Genomic DNA, 16,778 nt, shown 5'->3' on the forward strand with positions numbered 1-16,778 from the left:
GTGATAGTGATTCACATTTTCTTCAAAAAAAAAAAAAGACTTTTTGTTCTTTAAATGTTAGCTTTCTTAGTCCACAGCATTATATTTGCTTACAGATCTTGGGCTATAAATGTCTAGTACAATGCCTACTCTTAAACTGGAATTGAGCAGATTTTAAAAGCTGGATTGTGCAAGCATGAGAAACGTAGGGCTAAAATGTTAGGTTTGCATTGGAGATTAGGAAGGAAGAAGTGACATTTTCCGTTAATGTGAAATAGAGGAAGATTTATCAAAATTATGTCCCAAAGGCTGAAGGGGGCGGATACAACATTGGTTTTTCTTTGGAAGGAAAGCAGTTATTAAAGAGAGGTATGTCCTCAGGGATCTGCCCTTTTATTGGCCTTAGGAAATACAGGAGAATGAAGGAAAAGCATGAAAAATTTCCAGCAGGGTCTAGAAGCCAGAAAAAAAATGCCTATGTTGATTATCGATGAGCCTCTCTCATTCCATCCTGCCCTCCTCCCCTTGGCCCAAAACCCTGCATAGCCTCAGCTCATGTAGCTTTCTCTTATTTGTGTGTCAACTACAAATATCTTGCACACTTTACATAAATCATACTTTTAAATACAACAGAGTGGTTCAAATAACCTTTATTGAAGATAGCTAAGAGGACTCACTAGCAGTCTAAGCTCTGCTGTTAACTAGATCTTAGATATGTTCTTTCCATCTATAAAACAAAGTTGTTGGGTGGGTAGGATGACTACCCAGACTGCTTCTAACATGGACACACTACGGTTCTAATTTATCAATAAATAATGTGATATGATATAAAGATAACCTTCCTTTTGCTATATTTTCAGACATAATGGGAAAAATCATCAATAACCTAATTTTAAATTTTAAGTTTCTACATCTCTATTTTGGAAGCTATTTCAATTTTTCCACACTCTCCCCCACATTTTTCTCCTTTAGATACTGGAGTGGAAGAAAGTCATGCAGGCTGGAATCTTACAGAGTTTTTCAAAGATAGTTTTGCTCAAGGTAGCAAATACAAATACCAGACATTCACTTTATTCTGAATTTCAGATAAACAACATTAAAATTTAATATAGGTATATAACATGAAATATTTGTGATATACTAAAAAATTATCCCTTGCTTACATGAAATTCAATTTTAACTAAGCATTTTATATTTTATCTGGCAATTCTATTTGAGGATCAACTAAAAGAGCTTATGAAAATGCTGTGCTTAGAAAATGCTAGTTTCCTTTCATTCATTTAGTATCCCTTACAGAACAACCCAGAAGTAGTATATTTTCTAATCTGTAAGACATTACAGAGTATAAAACACACCCTTATTTCTTTAAGAAAATATTTATGGCAGAGTATCTAACTACTCTCTATCATATATGCATGGGAAATGAATCTTAAAATGGTTTTATAAGGAAAATACATAATTCTGCTCATGTAAATACAATATGCTATAGATTATATATAAGAAAACAATTCTGGATTGGAAATAACCAACTAATGCTGAGAAATTATAAAATAGCATAGCTAAAAGATATATACCATCATCAGTGAATGCAAAATGCAATAGAAGAAATACCTCGTGTATGTTAGTAAGTTGGTTCTATCTCTTCTGTGTATTATTATAAAAACAAATGCCAGTACACTCATTCATAGAATATTGGTAACTAAAAATCAAGGTGTAATATTAAAAAAATGACATTAGCATGAATTTCCACTCTGTACTTGCAGGCTGTGCAAATTAAAAAACAATCACAGCAACAAAAAACATGAATTTTGAATCAATTCCCACCCAGGGAATGTAGACAAATTATATGTAGATTATATGCAGACAACACAATGTTTCAGTAAAAACACTGAAGGAAAAAAAAAATCTGTAATGAGATTCCAATGCTACGCTCATGCATGCAGAAAAAATATTTTCCTGACAATTACTATAGAACAAATAACGGAGGAGAAAATGAATGAAATCTTGAGGAAAAAATGAGCTTAATCAAGAACTCACAAGAGCTTCTATTACTGTTTGGGGCCATTAGCATTGTGGCAGTAATAATTATAAATCAAACCTGTACAAGAAATTACTCAAACCCTACCTACAGTTTTCTAGGTATCCCAGGTCTTGATATTTTTAAACAAACCTCCTTGAGATGTGAGGTTTCTGTGTTTACTCTGATGGTCTTGGTTTGCTCTTTTGGCCATTATGAAGTAGAAACCTTGATAGTGCCTTGAAATCCACTATCTACAGCTCCTTTTAGAGGTGGGAACAACTAATGGCTTTCAGTGTGCAATATGGGTTGCCTAAATCTATAATAATGGTAAAATAAGTTGCTTTCAGGAAAAAAGCTAGCAAATGTGACAGCACTTTATAAGTTAATGAAGAAAAGAATATAAAATAATAATAATTACTAAGTGTGGGAAACAAAATTCTAAAAATTCAGACCTGATTAAAATTAAGGGGCCCAGATCCGTTTTCAAAGACCAAGCAAAAAGGGTGACTTTAGAGCTGAGAGGCAATACATTTATAATTGGCACAGAGATCAAGGAACATCGGTCATGTTCCATGTCAGGACCATGGGTCAGAAAACAGTGGTAGAAGTTAAAAATAAAAGAATCCAAGAGTCCAGTAGAATACAGAATTGGACCGAGAAATAATCTCCTCTGCAATGAAATTCTCATATACATCACCACCTGCTCTCCCTCTACCCTAGGTCCTGGAAAGGGATTTGGCTCACATTAGACATCCAAGGAGCATTAGTGAAATAAATGAACAAATGAAATGAAATTTAATTCCCTAGTATCCATGGAAATACAGAGTAAAGACAGAATTTCCCTGTGGATGTGGAAGAGAAACATTAGCCAATTATCTATTTTTAGCAAAATTTCAAAAATTTAAATTGACTTCAGCTAGTGTGTGTGTAAAAAAAAAATGGGGATGTGATTAACAAAAACAAAAGTCTACTATCTTTAAATGATATATTTTCAGGTGATTTTTAGAGATGTTTTCATAATGCGTAGATATATAATTTTATGATAATTATGTTCATTATAATTAATTTTAAGGCAGCACAAACAAATGACAAACAATGGGCAGATGGGATATTGATTCTCAGGTTACCAACTGTTGCCCTAAAATGACTTTCACTCAAATCCCAAGCCTGGGATTGATGCCATAATCTCCAAGAACATGAAAGGGCAAAGAGAAAAAATGAAACATACTGCATCACTAGTTTGTACATGCTGCAATACAGGGGCTGTTTCTCTAAGAAAAATCTGCAGAATCTGTGGTCAGGCATCCATCCCACCTCATTCCTTCCCTTCTCTGAGTCCACACATCACAATTATGACCCCAGCCAGCTTCCCACCTTAGTGGTCCTGCCAGCTGCTACCTGAGGCGGAGCTCAGAGGCTAGATTCATTTTCCTGGAAGAGGCCCCAGTGAGCTTAGAGAACATTCACCAAAGTGATGGTTCTCATCTCCATAATTCTGTCTGGAAAGAAGCATCTGACCTTTACCTTATGTGTCATCCCAGGGCTGGTGTGTCAGGACTGCAGCTATCAGGGAGGACAAATGATGTGGCATCTGCGAAAGGGCAATGATCCAAACCATGGGGCCCCAGAAGAGGGATGGGGGAGCCCAGAGCAGGGCATCCAGCCAGACTGATGCTTTCCCATCACCAATTTTCCACCTCTCTTCAGGAAATGCTCCCAACCACAAATGCAAGTAAATGAATGAGCCTTTTGCTTTGATATCAGTGGCTGGATTTGCCAATATCCAATCCTGCAGGGAGGGTGTGGATAGGGCTCAGGCCTCTGTTGCAGTCACCAGAGAGGGTGTTCTGCTTCCTTCCTACATGCTAGAGTTGTAGGCTTGAGATTAAGGAGGGTTGAGAGAGGGGGATGGGACCCCTGAGAGAAGAGAGACATTTTTTTCTAAGGTAGTCCATTAGGTAAAGATGTCAGCACCTAAACAAAACAAGGAGGACTGGGTGCAGTAGTTGATGACTGTGATCCCAGCACGTTGGGAGGCCAAGGCAAGTGGATCACTTGAGCCCAGGAGTTCGAGACCAGCCCAGACAGCATGGTGAAACCCCATCTCTACAAAAAATACAAAAATTAGCCAGAAAGTGGCATGTGCCTGCAGTCTCAGCTACTTGGGAGGCTGACGTGGGAGAATCACCTGAGCCCGAGGAGGTTGAGGCTGCAGTGAGCCATGATTCTGTCACTGCACTGCAGCCTGGATGACAGAGTGAAACCCTGCCTAAAAACAAAAACAAAAACAAAAGCAAAACAAACAAACAAAAAAAAAAAAAAAAAAGAGAAAGAATAGAAAAATAAAAAAATAAAATAAAGAAAACGGGGATATCCAAGAAGAGACTTAGAGACTTTGCAGGCAGGGGTGGGTCACAGGACTTGGGTTCGAGGTCCATCTCTGTCATCTGTTGACACCAGGATCTCAGGCAAGCAGCTTTCCCTCTAGGCTGTGCTTCTCTCTATGGGGGAAATAATAGTTCCTAACCCACTAAGTTTGGCAACACTGATAATACAGATAACACACTCAGCAAAGTATTGACACATTGCAAATACCTAAATAAATGTTACTGCTTAAAAAACAAAATCAAGAAAAGCAGAAGGAAAGCCCAGAACCCCAGAGAAAAGATAAGAGTTTCAAAGATGTCAGGAGTGCAGTGCTTTATGCTCATACACTTGCAGGTCCATGGACCCAAATGTGGGTAAACTGAGTCAGTGTGCACCATCTCTGTACCACCTCAACAATCTGAACAACTGGGCATCAGCAGCCATTGGAGGACAGCTTATTTTCCTTTAATAACTTCCTTAATGATCTCTGGCTACAGATGGACTAGTCTATTAAAATGAAGGCATATGTGAGTTGCAAACCTCATGCTCTTTCTACAACTGAAACTACAACCAAGGTTGTAGCTGGCTGCGTTCTCAGGGTGGTACTGAAGCCTTCTCCAGGTAGCATTTGGAAGGTAATTTTTCTGAGAGTCCCAGTGGCACAGACATCTTAAAATCCAAAAAAGATTCACTGTGGTTAAACATTTATTGGCAACTCATAAAATAATAAGTTCCTCCCATCCCTAGCTGGTATCCATCAGGAGTCTTTGGAAACAATTGTTGATTTGAAAGTCCAGTGTCTTGTATCCTACACTGAGAACATTATAATGAGACACAAAGGAACTAGAAGCAAAGGAAGAGATGTATGCATCACTGTCAGATGATCTTTCAGGAGTATGTTGAAATCTGCAAAGCTTTTTCATATTGCTCATTTTCCTTGATTTGTTACCTTCACCAAGATAAATACCATGATCTCTTCCCCCAGTTCTTCTATCACCGGCTGATCTAAAGTGAGATAAAAAAAACAAACAAACAAAAAAAAACACCTCAGGTCTGTTTTGCCTTTGGAGATTATGCAGGGTATTTATGAGGAGGTGACTGGGTGACTTTATCCAGGATCAACTCATGTGACATATGTCCTTTTTCCATTGTTCACTAATCAACACCAACGACCCTTACCATCTACTCAACCGGCACAAGAACTAACAGTTACTCGGAGGTATCAAATAGGTACACACGTTACAGTCACAGTGAAATGAGTTTATCACTGAATTTCCTTTGTCCTTTAGTCAAGAACTGATACTGGACATCACATTTCTCCTTGTTTCAACGGAACTCATCAAAATCTCCAAAAAATTACATTCAGAGATGTCTTCCCTAGCCTTGTGTTCACTGATGCACTCATGAAGCCGATGTTCTGTGGACGTCCAAGAATCATCACCCCCTCTAAAGTCTGAGCCATCATTGGCTGGCCAGTGGCCAATTAGATAATCTCAATGGCATGAACCAACAGTAGGCTATGGGCACTGCACTGTGATGTCACAGAACCTGGGACCTGCAGCCATGCTGGGCTAGGACAAGAGGTAGAAGCAGAGAAAGGGAGGAGCCGTTCTGAGAAGGAAGAGACAGGTGGGCTTTTCTATGTTGTTGCCTTGCAGTTGAGCTCTTTTTTTTACTGTGCGCTCTGCATCAACCCCAGATGAACCACTATGGCTTTCAAATACCCCTTGCTTCTTGGACCTCCCTAAGTAATCATCTCTCCTTCCTGATATAAGATGACTCTCCCTGGAAGGCCATTCCACAATCTTCTGGTAACTTTGTGAACTTAGGCAAGTTATTTAACTTCTCTGGACCTCAGTTTCCCCATCTGTAAAACAGCAACAATAACCCTCCCCCCCATTCCACAGAGCTGTCCTGAGGACCAAAATAACAAATTCATGTGAGAGATTTGTGTCCATTGCCTGAGACATAAAGCGCACTTAGTAACAATGACTGATTATACTGAGTACTTCATTTTTCTGAATGACTAATGGGAAATTGGAATTAGGATGGGGTTAACCTGCATCCAACCCGCTGCTCCCTCTGATTTGAGAATGGCACAGTGGTGTGGTAGTTAATAGCAAAAACTCTGGGGCTGGTCTGAGGTGAATGAGGTTGTACAGGTGTTGTTGGTCTTGGCTTAGCTTGGCATGGAATGGCGCAGCTCGGTGCTGGTGCCCAGAGAGAGAGTATGAAACTGCTGATGCTTATAAGGGAGAGCTACTCGCCTTGAAGGTGGGCAGTGGGAAGCCAGGAATGGGCTTGTAGAAAAAGAGAAAGAGTTAGGCAGCGAGTGCAGCTGCAGGCCTGGGGGTGGCAGGAGCCTCAGAGCCAGAGCAGACAGCGCAGATAAAGGCGAAGAGTGTGAGAGAGCTGCTGATGAGAAAGCTGCTGAATACAAGGATATTCACCTGTCTGCAGCCTCCGAGGGTTCTTTCACCTATCCATCCACTTCTCTCAGACCTTGACATGAGCATGACAGCATGTGACTCAGCAAGTCAAGACCTTAGTATGCTTGAAAATTCTTTTGGCTTTTTCTCACAGGCATGAGATGGCTGCCAAAGCTACAGCAATCTAGACTTCACTTAAATCGCCTGAAAATAGAGCTGCAGGAACAGTTCTTCTCCTCCCTCTGTCCTCCTCATTCTTCAGCCCCTCCCCCTTTTTCATCTTCCTCTCTCTCTCTCTCTCTCTCTCTCTCTCTGTCCCTCCCTATATTCAGGAATGTTAAAAATCCCCAGAAGTCTCAAGCAAACTTTCTAGCTGCAGGCCACATTCCCATGCACTAGCACCAAGAGATGCTGAGAGATGGACATCTGGGAGAGAGGGCTAGGATGGATGCTGGGTGGCCAGCCCAGGGTGCCGTCCCGGGGATCCCTGAATTCTCTAAGGACAGGACATGAAGCTGTGTATTCCCGGGAGCTGTTTACTGTCTGTGTATTAATACTAACATTAAAGATAGCAGCAACCATAACACCTGTTTCAGAGCCACTATGTTGCAAAGTTCTAGGAGGCTCACTAACCCTGAGAGTGCTGGTATGGGTTCTCTCAGGAAATGTGTGATTGGAGCTACTGCATCAGTCCCCATCGTACGACATCTGTACTGATGACCTAATTCATTCCTCATGAAACAGCACGATGGGAGTGCGTGTGGCTACAACTCCCCTTTATAAATAAGGAAGTGAAGCATGGGGAGAGTTTTTCTTTAGGGATGAGAGGTTACGATTTATTCTGTGCTTTACCATCATTAGTATCTGCAGCCAAAACACGTTTCTTGCAGGGATTTTCAAACTAGCTGGACCAGGGACAATGATAGCGGAGAAGGTTTACTCCCTAAACACAGGTAGTTCTCTTAGGGTAGCTTAAGGATCTAACCTCAACTGGACAAATTCAACTTCTGCAGTTTGCCAGCTACTCGATTAATAGCCACTGTCATTCACTACAGCTGCAGGCCACATTCCCATGCACCAGCACCAAGAGATGCTGAGAGATGGACAACTGGGAGAGAGGGGATCAGTGAGCAGGGAGAGAGGGCTGGGAGGGATGCTGGGTGGCCAACAAAGGGTGCCATCCCAGGGATCCCTGAATTATCTAAGGACAGGACAATATAAACCCTGGCCTCAATATAAACCCAGGTGTTGAGCAATTGAAGTCCTAGGGAAAGATGCATAGAGCTTGTTCTACTTGAAAATCGTGGGCATCACGAAACAGTCAACAATACCGGCTCACACAGCGAGGCAGAGGACTCTGGGTGCTTGCTAGCTACTTGAGAGTCTCTTCTGCAATGCAGGGTCATCAGTGACTGTTCAAGGGCCTCACTTTGGAGACCCTGTGCATGGGGGCAGGGCCATGTGGTTAGTTCCAACTGAAAGATGTGAGCAGATTGGTGTGTTTCACTTCAGGGATAAGGACTTTCTATGCTGAAGAGACGAGCATCTGGGAGAGAGGAAATCCATCAGCAGGGAGAGATTCCTTCTCAAACTCTTCTTTTTTTCAATGGCTTTAGAAACCATGTGTTGAGTATGATGAAGCTACAAGAGGGAACGCGTGATATTCCTCCAGTGACCATGTGAGAGACAGGCCTGTGAATGAAAGCAGCCAGAGACAAAACCAGCGAATTGGGCTGTATATCAAAAAACAAACAAATTTTAAAAATCCAATGGTTTTATTGCTGGACTACTGACAGGTGTGGGGTTGTTGCTACAGGAGATTAGCCTATCTGGACGATACACATATCCTGTCTCTAGGACATGAACCAATTTAAAGAAGAAAGAAACTCAACATCCAGTTAACATCTGGTTGTTGACTAGTTTCAATGCAACAGTTTTATCTGCAAACAAATTTGTATGTAGACGTGGCCAGATACACACAATGACACCTTTCTGCTCATTGCAAAAATATGGAAAAACAGTACGAAGAATGATCCTTGAATTGTGACTCTTTCAGAGTATTGGCGGGAAAGACACGACGCACTAAATAGGGGGAAATGATGAGGGTCTAGGGAATGGACTATGCACAGATCAGAAGAGACCTGAAGGTGACAACAAGGGACAGGGAAGCGTGTCGGGGTGATAGTAGAAAGCCCCCTCTCTCTGGGCCAAAAGGGAATGGAAAGGAATATGTGAGTGGGGCCAGAGGGAGCTGCAGCTATTGGGTATGTACACACAACAGGAGCTGTGGTCTCCAGCAGAACAACTCAGGCTCTGCCACCTGTAGCCAAACAGACAGTGTGGTAGGCACCTTGATATGCTACTACCCAGGCCCTTTTTTGATGAAGGGTGTGTTATTGTAGCTTCAAAGAGTGCCGTCACGGTATGTAGACTCCAGCTGCAGCCCCTTCGGGGAGTGCCTGAGCTGCTGGGAGTCATCATCCCCAAGGACAAGCCCCTTCCCAGAGGGCCCAGACAGTGAACAGTTGCCGTGGGAATATAAAGGCCTGACCATCTCAGCCCACCTTAGGGAAATCGCTAGGACCATCCTACATCCCCAATTCAACCTAGAGTTGGCCATGCTTTTCTGGGCCTGCTTCAGAGCTCGACCTTTCCCTCTGCCCACTCCTGCTTTCTTTCCTTCCTTTCTAAGGAGTGACTCCCAGAGTCACTCCCCAGTAAGCATCTTGCACACTAACTTTCATTCCAGAGTCTTTTTTCCTCAGCGAACCATCCAGGGACGTGGAGAGAAAGCCAGGTTGTAAACACCCTCACTTCTCACTCTCTTCCTACTCTTTTACCTGCTGGCACCACCCATTGGCCAAACCCAACTGAAAACAAGAGGGTGAGGAAACTGAGATAATTTTCAGAACTTGTTTAAAATAGGGCTGGACAAGGGTGGGGAATATATGTTTGTTCTTTTAACCATAAAAGGAGCTCGTGTATCTAGGGAGGAAGGAGAGTGGGAAGCCGTTGGCTGACAGTGTAGCAAAAGCAGTGCCCCTGATGAAAACAAATATCTGCATAATAATTGGGTCCAGATGAACAGCCAGATGCTGATCAGAGTTTATACAGTCCCTTGTTAACATGAATCTGTTTTTCTTTTGTGGTTTCCTTTAAGAATCAAAACTTCAGAGCAAAACGTGGGTGATGCATGTTACCCACAGACTCGTGTTCTATAGCAGGGTATCTCATTCCAGACAAAAACTGAGAGGTCACCTGCAACCCAGGTTGTTCAGTCTGGTCAGTGAGCATCTGTCATGCATGTGCCCAGCAGCAGGTTGGTTTGCATGGGACACACCTGAGACCCTAATGCCTACAGATGTATTTGTTTATCCTGTACAGTATTTAGAAAATGAAGTGTTTGACAACATTTGCCAATTGGTCGATTTTTAATAAAAATGTGGAATTGTGGTTTTCCTTGGAGAGGCCAATGCTGTGGTGCCACAGGGACTCCAAGCCTACTGAGTGGCAGCTGTCTTGCAGACCCCACCTCTCCCTATTGCCCCCGTCACAGGAGCTGAGTGTTAGATGCTGTTTTTCATTGCACATGAGCAGAGCTAAGGGAAGAGCAAAGTGTTTCTTCTGCCAACATCTCTATCCAAGTGGGAAAATAAAAAGTAGTGTGGACCAGATGTTTCAAGAAAAGTGAAAGGGTGAATATTTCTTTGAGGTAATGATAAAGATTCCTTCATGCCCCATGTGTAACTGTGTCTGTGGATTAAGGGTTATATTAAGCTCCACTTGTTTACTCTCCAGCTTGGCCTGAGGTTGTTTCTGCTTGGAATCCTGCTGTGAGCTCTATATTATGACAGAGCCACTAGAAGGAGTAACAGTCATAAGGAGAGGAAAAACTCATAGGAAACACTTGTTGATTGAACAACTGATGGCAATTTTATGCAGAGTAATAAAAATCAGTGCAGGTAAATAGAAATAAAAACCTAAGCTTTCAATATATTTGGAGATTGGAGCAAATAATATGAGCTGGAACAGAAAGGGAAGACATCTGAAAATGGTGAAAGACTGGATTAGGAACAACTGGTTAGGCTTGTGTTTTTTAACTTCATCATAATCCAGAAGAAGAAATAATACTGGACATGGTAGCTCACACCTGCAATCCTAGCACTTTGGGGAGGCTGAGGCAAGAGGAACCCTTGAGGCCAAGAGTTCCAGACTACCTGGGCAATACAGCAAGACCCCATGTCTACAAAATAAGAAATAAAAAATTTAGCTAGGTATGGTGGTGCACACCTGTAGTCCCAGCTACTTGGGAGGCTGATTCAGGAGGGTCACATGAGCCCAAGAGTTCAAGGCTGCAGTAAGCCATGATGGAGACACTGCACTCCAGTATGGACAACAGAGCAAGACCCTCTCTTTAAAAAACAAAAACAAAAACATATTACATTAGAATTTATCCACCACCACCCCCCACCACACACACAAACACAAATACAAACACCTATAGAATTTAAATCAAAATTTCACTAAGAATATACACATTTGTTCCAAGAACCCTGACATATTTTATTTTATTCCATGCATTTAAAAAGTGATGGTAGTCCATAAATTGATGTAATTGATTACTAACAGTTTGCCAATAGTCTACACCTAGGAAATAGTAATAACCACTGAATTTGGTACCTGCAACTGGAACATTCTACATCCTAGAAACATTTCAGGTCTAGCTCTTTTCTCCTCTCTTTTCTGGATTTTCCCTGTCTCAGGCTCTGTAATACTGCTCATCAGGGAGGATGTCACAATGGCACAGATCTGGGTTTTTAAGCATTTAACCGGGACTCGTTTGATGAATCTTTAATTTTTCTGGTAAACCTGAGACCTCTCAAAGATGCTGACCTCTCAGGATAAGTTGTTTCCTGTCTCAGGGTGTCCAAGGAACATTAGATGCAAGAAATCATTGCCAAAACCAATGTCATGAAGCTTTTTTCCCGTGCCTGCTTTTACGAGTTTTACGGTTTCAAATCTCATGTTTAAATTTTGAATTCATTTTGAGTTGATTTTTGTATATGATGTAAGATAAAGGCCCCATTTAATTATTTTGCATGTGTCTATCCAGTTTCCCAAAACCATGTGTTGAAGAGATCCTCTCATAACTGGGTCTTCTTGTCAACCTTGCAGATGATCACCTGATGATCTGTGTATGGATGTGGCACCAAAAGCAGAGGTGACACAAGCAAAAATGGACACATGGGACTACCTCATACTGATAGGCTTCTGAATAGCAAAAGGAATATGCAACAAAGGGAAAATGTGACCCTACAATATGGGAGAAAATATGTGCAAACCATATACCTGAAAGAGATTGAATATCCAAAAATGAAAGAAACTCCTAAAACTCAACAGCAAAACAAACAAACAACTCAATTTAAAAATTGTCCAAGGGCTGGGCATGGTGGCTCACACCTGTAATTCTGGCAAATTGGGAGACTGAGGCTGGTGGATCACTTGAGGACAGGAGTTCAAGACCAGCTTGGCCAACATGGTGAAACCCTGTCTCTACTAAACATAAAAAAAAAAATAGCCAGGTGTGGTGGCTCGTGCCTGAAATCCCAGCTACCTGGGAGGCTGAGGCACGAGAATCATCTGAACCTGGAAGGCAGAGGCTGCAGTGAGCTGAGATCATGCCACGGCACTCCAGCTTAGACAACAGAGCGAGACTCTGTCTTTAAAGAAAAAAAAAAATAGTAGGCCAAGGATTTGATTATATGATTTTCCAAAGAAGACACACAAATGGCCAATAGGTATATGAAAAGATGTTCAACATTACTAATTATCAGAGAAATGCAAATTGAAACCACAATGAAATATCCCCTCACACTTGCTAGGATGACTATTATGAAATAAAATAAAAGGTAAGTGTTGGCAAGGATATGGAGAAATTGGAAGTCTTGTGCACGGTTGGAAGACATGTAAAATAGTACAACCACTATAGAAAAGTATGGAGTTTCCTCAAAAAAATTAAAAATAGTACTGTATATTCCAGCAACCCTATTTCTGTGTATATGAAAAAAATAAATTAAAATCAAGATCTCAAAGAGGTATCTGCACACCCACATTCATTTTAGCATTATTCATAATATCCAAGATTTGGGAGGAAAAAAAAACACTAAATATCCGTAAATGGATAAACGGATCAAAAAAATATGGCATGTGCATGCGATGGAATGTTATTCAGCCTTATAAAAGAAGGAAATTCTGCAGTGTGCAATAAGAGGAATGAATCTGGAGGATAATACGCTAAGTGAAATAACTGCTGCTTACATGAGGTATCTAAAATAAACTCACAGAAGCAGAGTAGAGCAGTGATTGACAGGGGCTGGGAGACGGGGGAGTGGAGGCTTCCTGTACAACCTGTATCAGGTTTCAGTTATGCAATACGAATAGGTTCTAGAGCTCTTCTGTACAACACAGTACCACATGGTACACTTACAATCTGCTGAAAGGATTTGAGAAAAGGAACACTAGCTGGCTCTCGTCTGAGTAAAGCCAGGTCCTTTGCATTGCTCAAAGGGAGAAAGAACCTCAGGCTCTCCAATTTGACAAGGTCATGTTCAGGGTCAGTGGCAGGGACATCAGCTCCCTTGGGCCAGTAAGCAGTCACCACTTCTGGAGAGAACCAAGCTGAGACTTCTTTAACGAAGAGAAGGCACTCTCTCTTTCAGATTCAATGAAAGTGCATCCAGCAGGAGCACCTCTGGGCTGCCACCTTCAGATCAGAAGAGACTGTGGCAAATTTACCAATTCCGATATGTGACTGCCCCAGACACTTGGCAACATGTTGCTTGGAAAGGAGCTGCTAACTCACGTGTTGAAGCTACACAGAAAAAAATCAGTGCCCAAAATGTTGGTGCAATTAATGAAGTCTTCATGAGAAAACTGATCTGTACGTTATCAGTAGTTGAGACTTCCAGGCCTGTTTTACAAGAAACTGGCTTCTGTGACCCAAGTCTGATCAGCCTGAGACAAGCTTGGCTCTACAGCATTGAGCCACAAAAGGCAGGTCGAAGTCCCTCTGTGAAAACCCTGGGCTCCTGCAGACCTATGGTTGTGCTATTTCCGAATGCCTTAGCCCCTTGGCGGGGCTGAGAAAGCAGGAGCCCACTGGGTCACATGGCCATGCCTGAGCCAATCACCCTTGCATTGGGGTGGCACACACTGATGGGCCAGCCGTGGGTAGTGCTCCCACCCTGCAGGTGTTTGGAGTCTGTGTATGAAGGATGTGGTCTGGCTATGGGAAATCAGGGAGCTGTTTCAAAACCCAGTAGATAGGACGTCAAGGAAGAAAAATAAACTTCAATTACATAGAGTATGGAGGATTCACAAACATTTCTGAATTCTCAGAAGCACTTCCCAATCCTTGGAACACAGTTTCTGGACACTTTCAGTGCACAATAGAGTTGTCCCCCCTTATCCACAGGGATGTGCTCCAAGACCCACCATAGATGACAGGATAGTACCAAGCTCTATATATGCCATGCATTTTTCCTATACATACATGCCTATGATAAAGTTTAATTTGTGAATTAGTCACAGGAAGAGGTTAACAAATAAGAACTCATAATAAACTAGAACAATGTAAACAACATACTGTAATAAAAGTTATTTGAATGTTGTTTCTCTCTATCTCCCTCTCAAAATACTTTATTGTGAGTAATATTTTCAGGCCATGACTGACCATGAGTAAATGAAACAGAGAGTAAGAGAGGACTTCATGTAGACTACAATATCATGTTCATCATTAGATGCCAAACTGTTTTTACTCAATTGTAAAGCACAACACAACGTTCTTTTAGTAAGGAAGCAGGATATGCACAGAATGACACACTTTCACACACACAAAAATGGTGGCTCTCTCTCTCTCTTTCTCTCTCTCTCTCTCACACACACACACACACACACACACAAACACACACACACACACACACACACACGAGTACCCTGAGCAAAGCCTACATTTTGCAAAACCAGACACTCTCCCAAGCTCTGACCCTGGTCTCTCAGGACACGCGTCACTCAGGAAGTGCGATTTCACCATCAGCCAACATGCAAATTCTTCTAATCCTGTTTCTGAAATACCTAATAAGACTAGAATTTTATAAGAAAAGATTTTTCTAAGCCTTCTGCACTAATGGACCTTTCAGAATGCTAATTGTTCCATTTCTGACATGTGTCCTTGAACTAAGTTCATTTTGTTCTTGCTTTTAAGCCCTGTAATTGATAGGCAGACAGTAATTAGCTCAAAAAGGTACACTCTGGTAAGCACACAACTTACAACTAAATCATCCTTTTTATGGCCAGCACGCCCCTCCTATCCCACTCTTCTCCAGAAGGCAGATTTCCCTCTACATCTCCAAAATGAGCTAACTCCTGGCCCATGTTAAGAATCCATCTCTCTTTCTCTCTTCTCATTTTCCTTTCCTGGATATCTGGACAGGGCTGAGGACTCGAGCACTGGTGACTGCATGGTTAAGGTATCAAGAAAGAATGTGGGTTCTTTCGCTTTCCCTAAGCAGAGTGATTACGTAATCTATCAACCAAACCAGGACACCACAGAGAGTAAACAGGACTCCATTGATACAGTCTTAGGACAACTGGCACGTATCTGACTGTCCTAGGCAGAACGAGAGCTCCAGAAACCCTGTGAAGCAGCGCTTCCTAACCATCCTGTTACAGTTTCTACTATCCATGCTCCATGATGCCTCTCCTCTCTTTACTATCCTGCCCCACCCCGGTCAGATGTCACCTCCTCCATGGGGACTTCCAGGTCCGGCGATTTCTCCATCTTCAATTTACCTAATACATTGCCTTTTGTAGTAATGACTTTGGTCTTGATTTGCTGATTTCCCTGATTTCGATCTCCCTTGTATTGATAGTGATAGAACTCAACTCAAACCAGCTAAAACCAAAAGGAAATAAATGTGACTATTAATTGGCTTGCCTGACTGAAAAATTCCGTGTTTTGGTTTTAAGTGCTGCTTGATCAGTAAGAGTCTAACTTAAATAATCTGGCATTGACTGACAATACTCTTTTAAAACTCCCCGATGAGATTCTAATTTATACTAAGTATTGACAACCATTGGGCCAGACTAGGGGTTCCTGGAGGATTAAAACAATGTGTATTTCATCACAGTATCTCCTAAAATGCCTCAACTGCATATCATGAAATAAATATTTTATTTAATAAAGCAGGGAGCCCCACTCCAGGCAACATGAATTCTGCCCTGAGCCTCATCTGTGACCTGCCATCTCTACGCCCAGGGTCTGGTCCTGTCATCTTTCCTTTACTTAGGGTTCGCTGCATCCCATTATGAAATTCTACCTTTGTGAAGGCCTAAAGGGAAGTTGCACCCACAATCTCATTCCTGAGCTTCCCAGGCAGAAGTCACTCTTCACCTCAAGCCACTCTTCTCTACTTATTCTCCAAATCCACTTGCCACTGAGGTTTCTGGACAGCAGGTCTCAGCTCCCCTAATGGACTAGAGATTCTTAAAGGCAGGTCCCAGCCAGGTCAGTCTCAGCACCCATAACCTGCAGAATTTATTGAGCACCCTGCATACAGGAGGTGCTCACTGAATGTGCTGAATATTGTAGGAAAGGAAGGACTGAAATCCAGGTAGAAGCTCATGTCATGTTACACTCACTACAGAAAACAGAAAATGAGTCCTGCTAACCGGAAGAATGTGGAGAAGGACTGAAGGGAGGTCTAAATAAATAGATTTCAGAGAGCAGGGCCCTGGGAGAGCTTCCGACATCCTGAGGAGCAGAGGATGACTGTCAACCCAGCCAAGGAGCTGGTTTTGGAGAAAAACAGCTCCACGTGTTTCCCCTTGCACCTTTTTCTCCTCATTCCCAGCAAAAGAGAGAGAGTATGATTGGCCCGACCCGAGTCGCATGACTATGGCTGCAGGGTGGGGCACCTTGACCA

At 42.2% G+C, this 16,778-nt stretch overlaps 1 long non-coding RNA gene across 1 annotated transcript; it reads right to left on the reverse strand.

The window, feature by feature from the left end:
- Positions 1-356: 356 nt before the first annotated feature.
- LOC141584979 (uncharacterized) lies at positions 357-5,787 on the reverse strand. Its single transcript, XR_012518262.1, has 3 exons — positions 4,713-5,787; positions 3,467-3,562; positions 357-432 (listed from the first exon to the last, which is right to left on the reverse strand). It is a non-coding gene; the product is annotated as an uncharacterized LOC141584979 (long non-coding RNA).
- Between the last annotated feature and the right edge of the window lie 10,991 nt (positions 5,788-16,778).

Source organism: Saimiri boliviensis, chromosome 7 (genome assembly GCF_048565385.1).
Source record: "Saimiri boliviensis isolate mSaiBol1 chromosome 7, mSaiBol1.pri, whole genome shotgun sequence".
NCBI lineage: Eukaryota > Metazoa > Chordata > Mammalia > Primates > Cebidae > Saimiri > Saimiri boliviensis.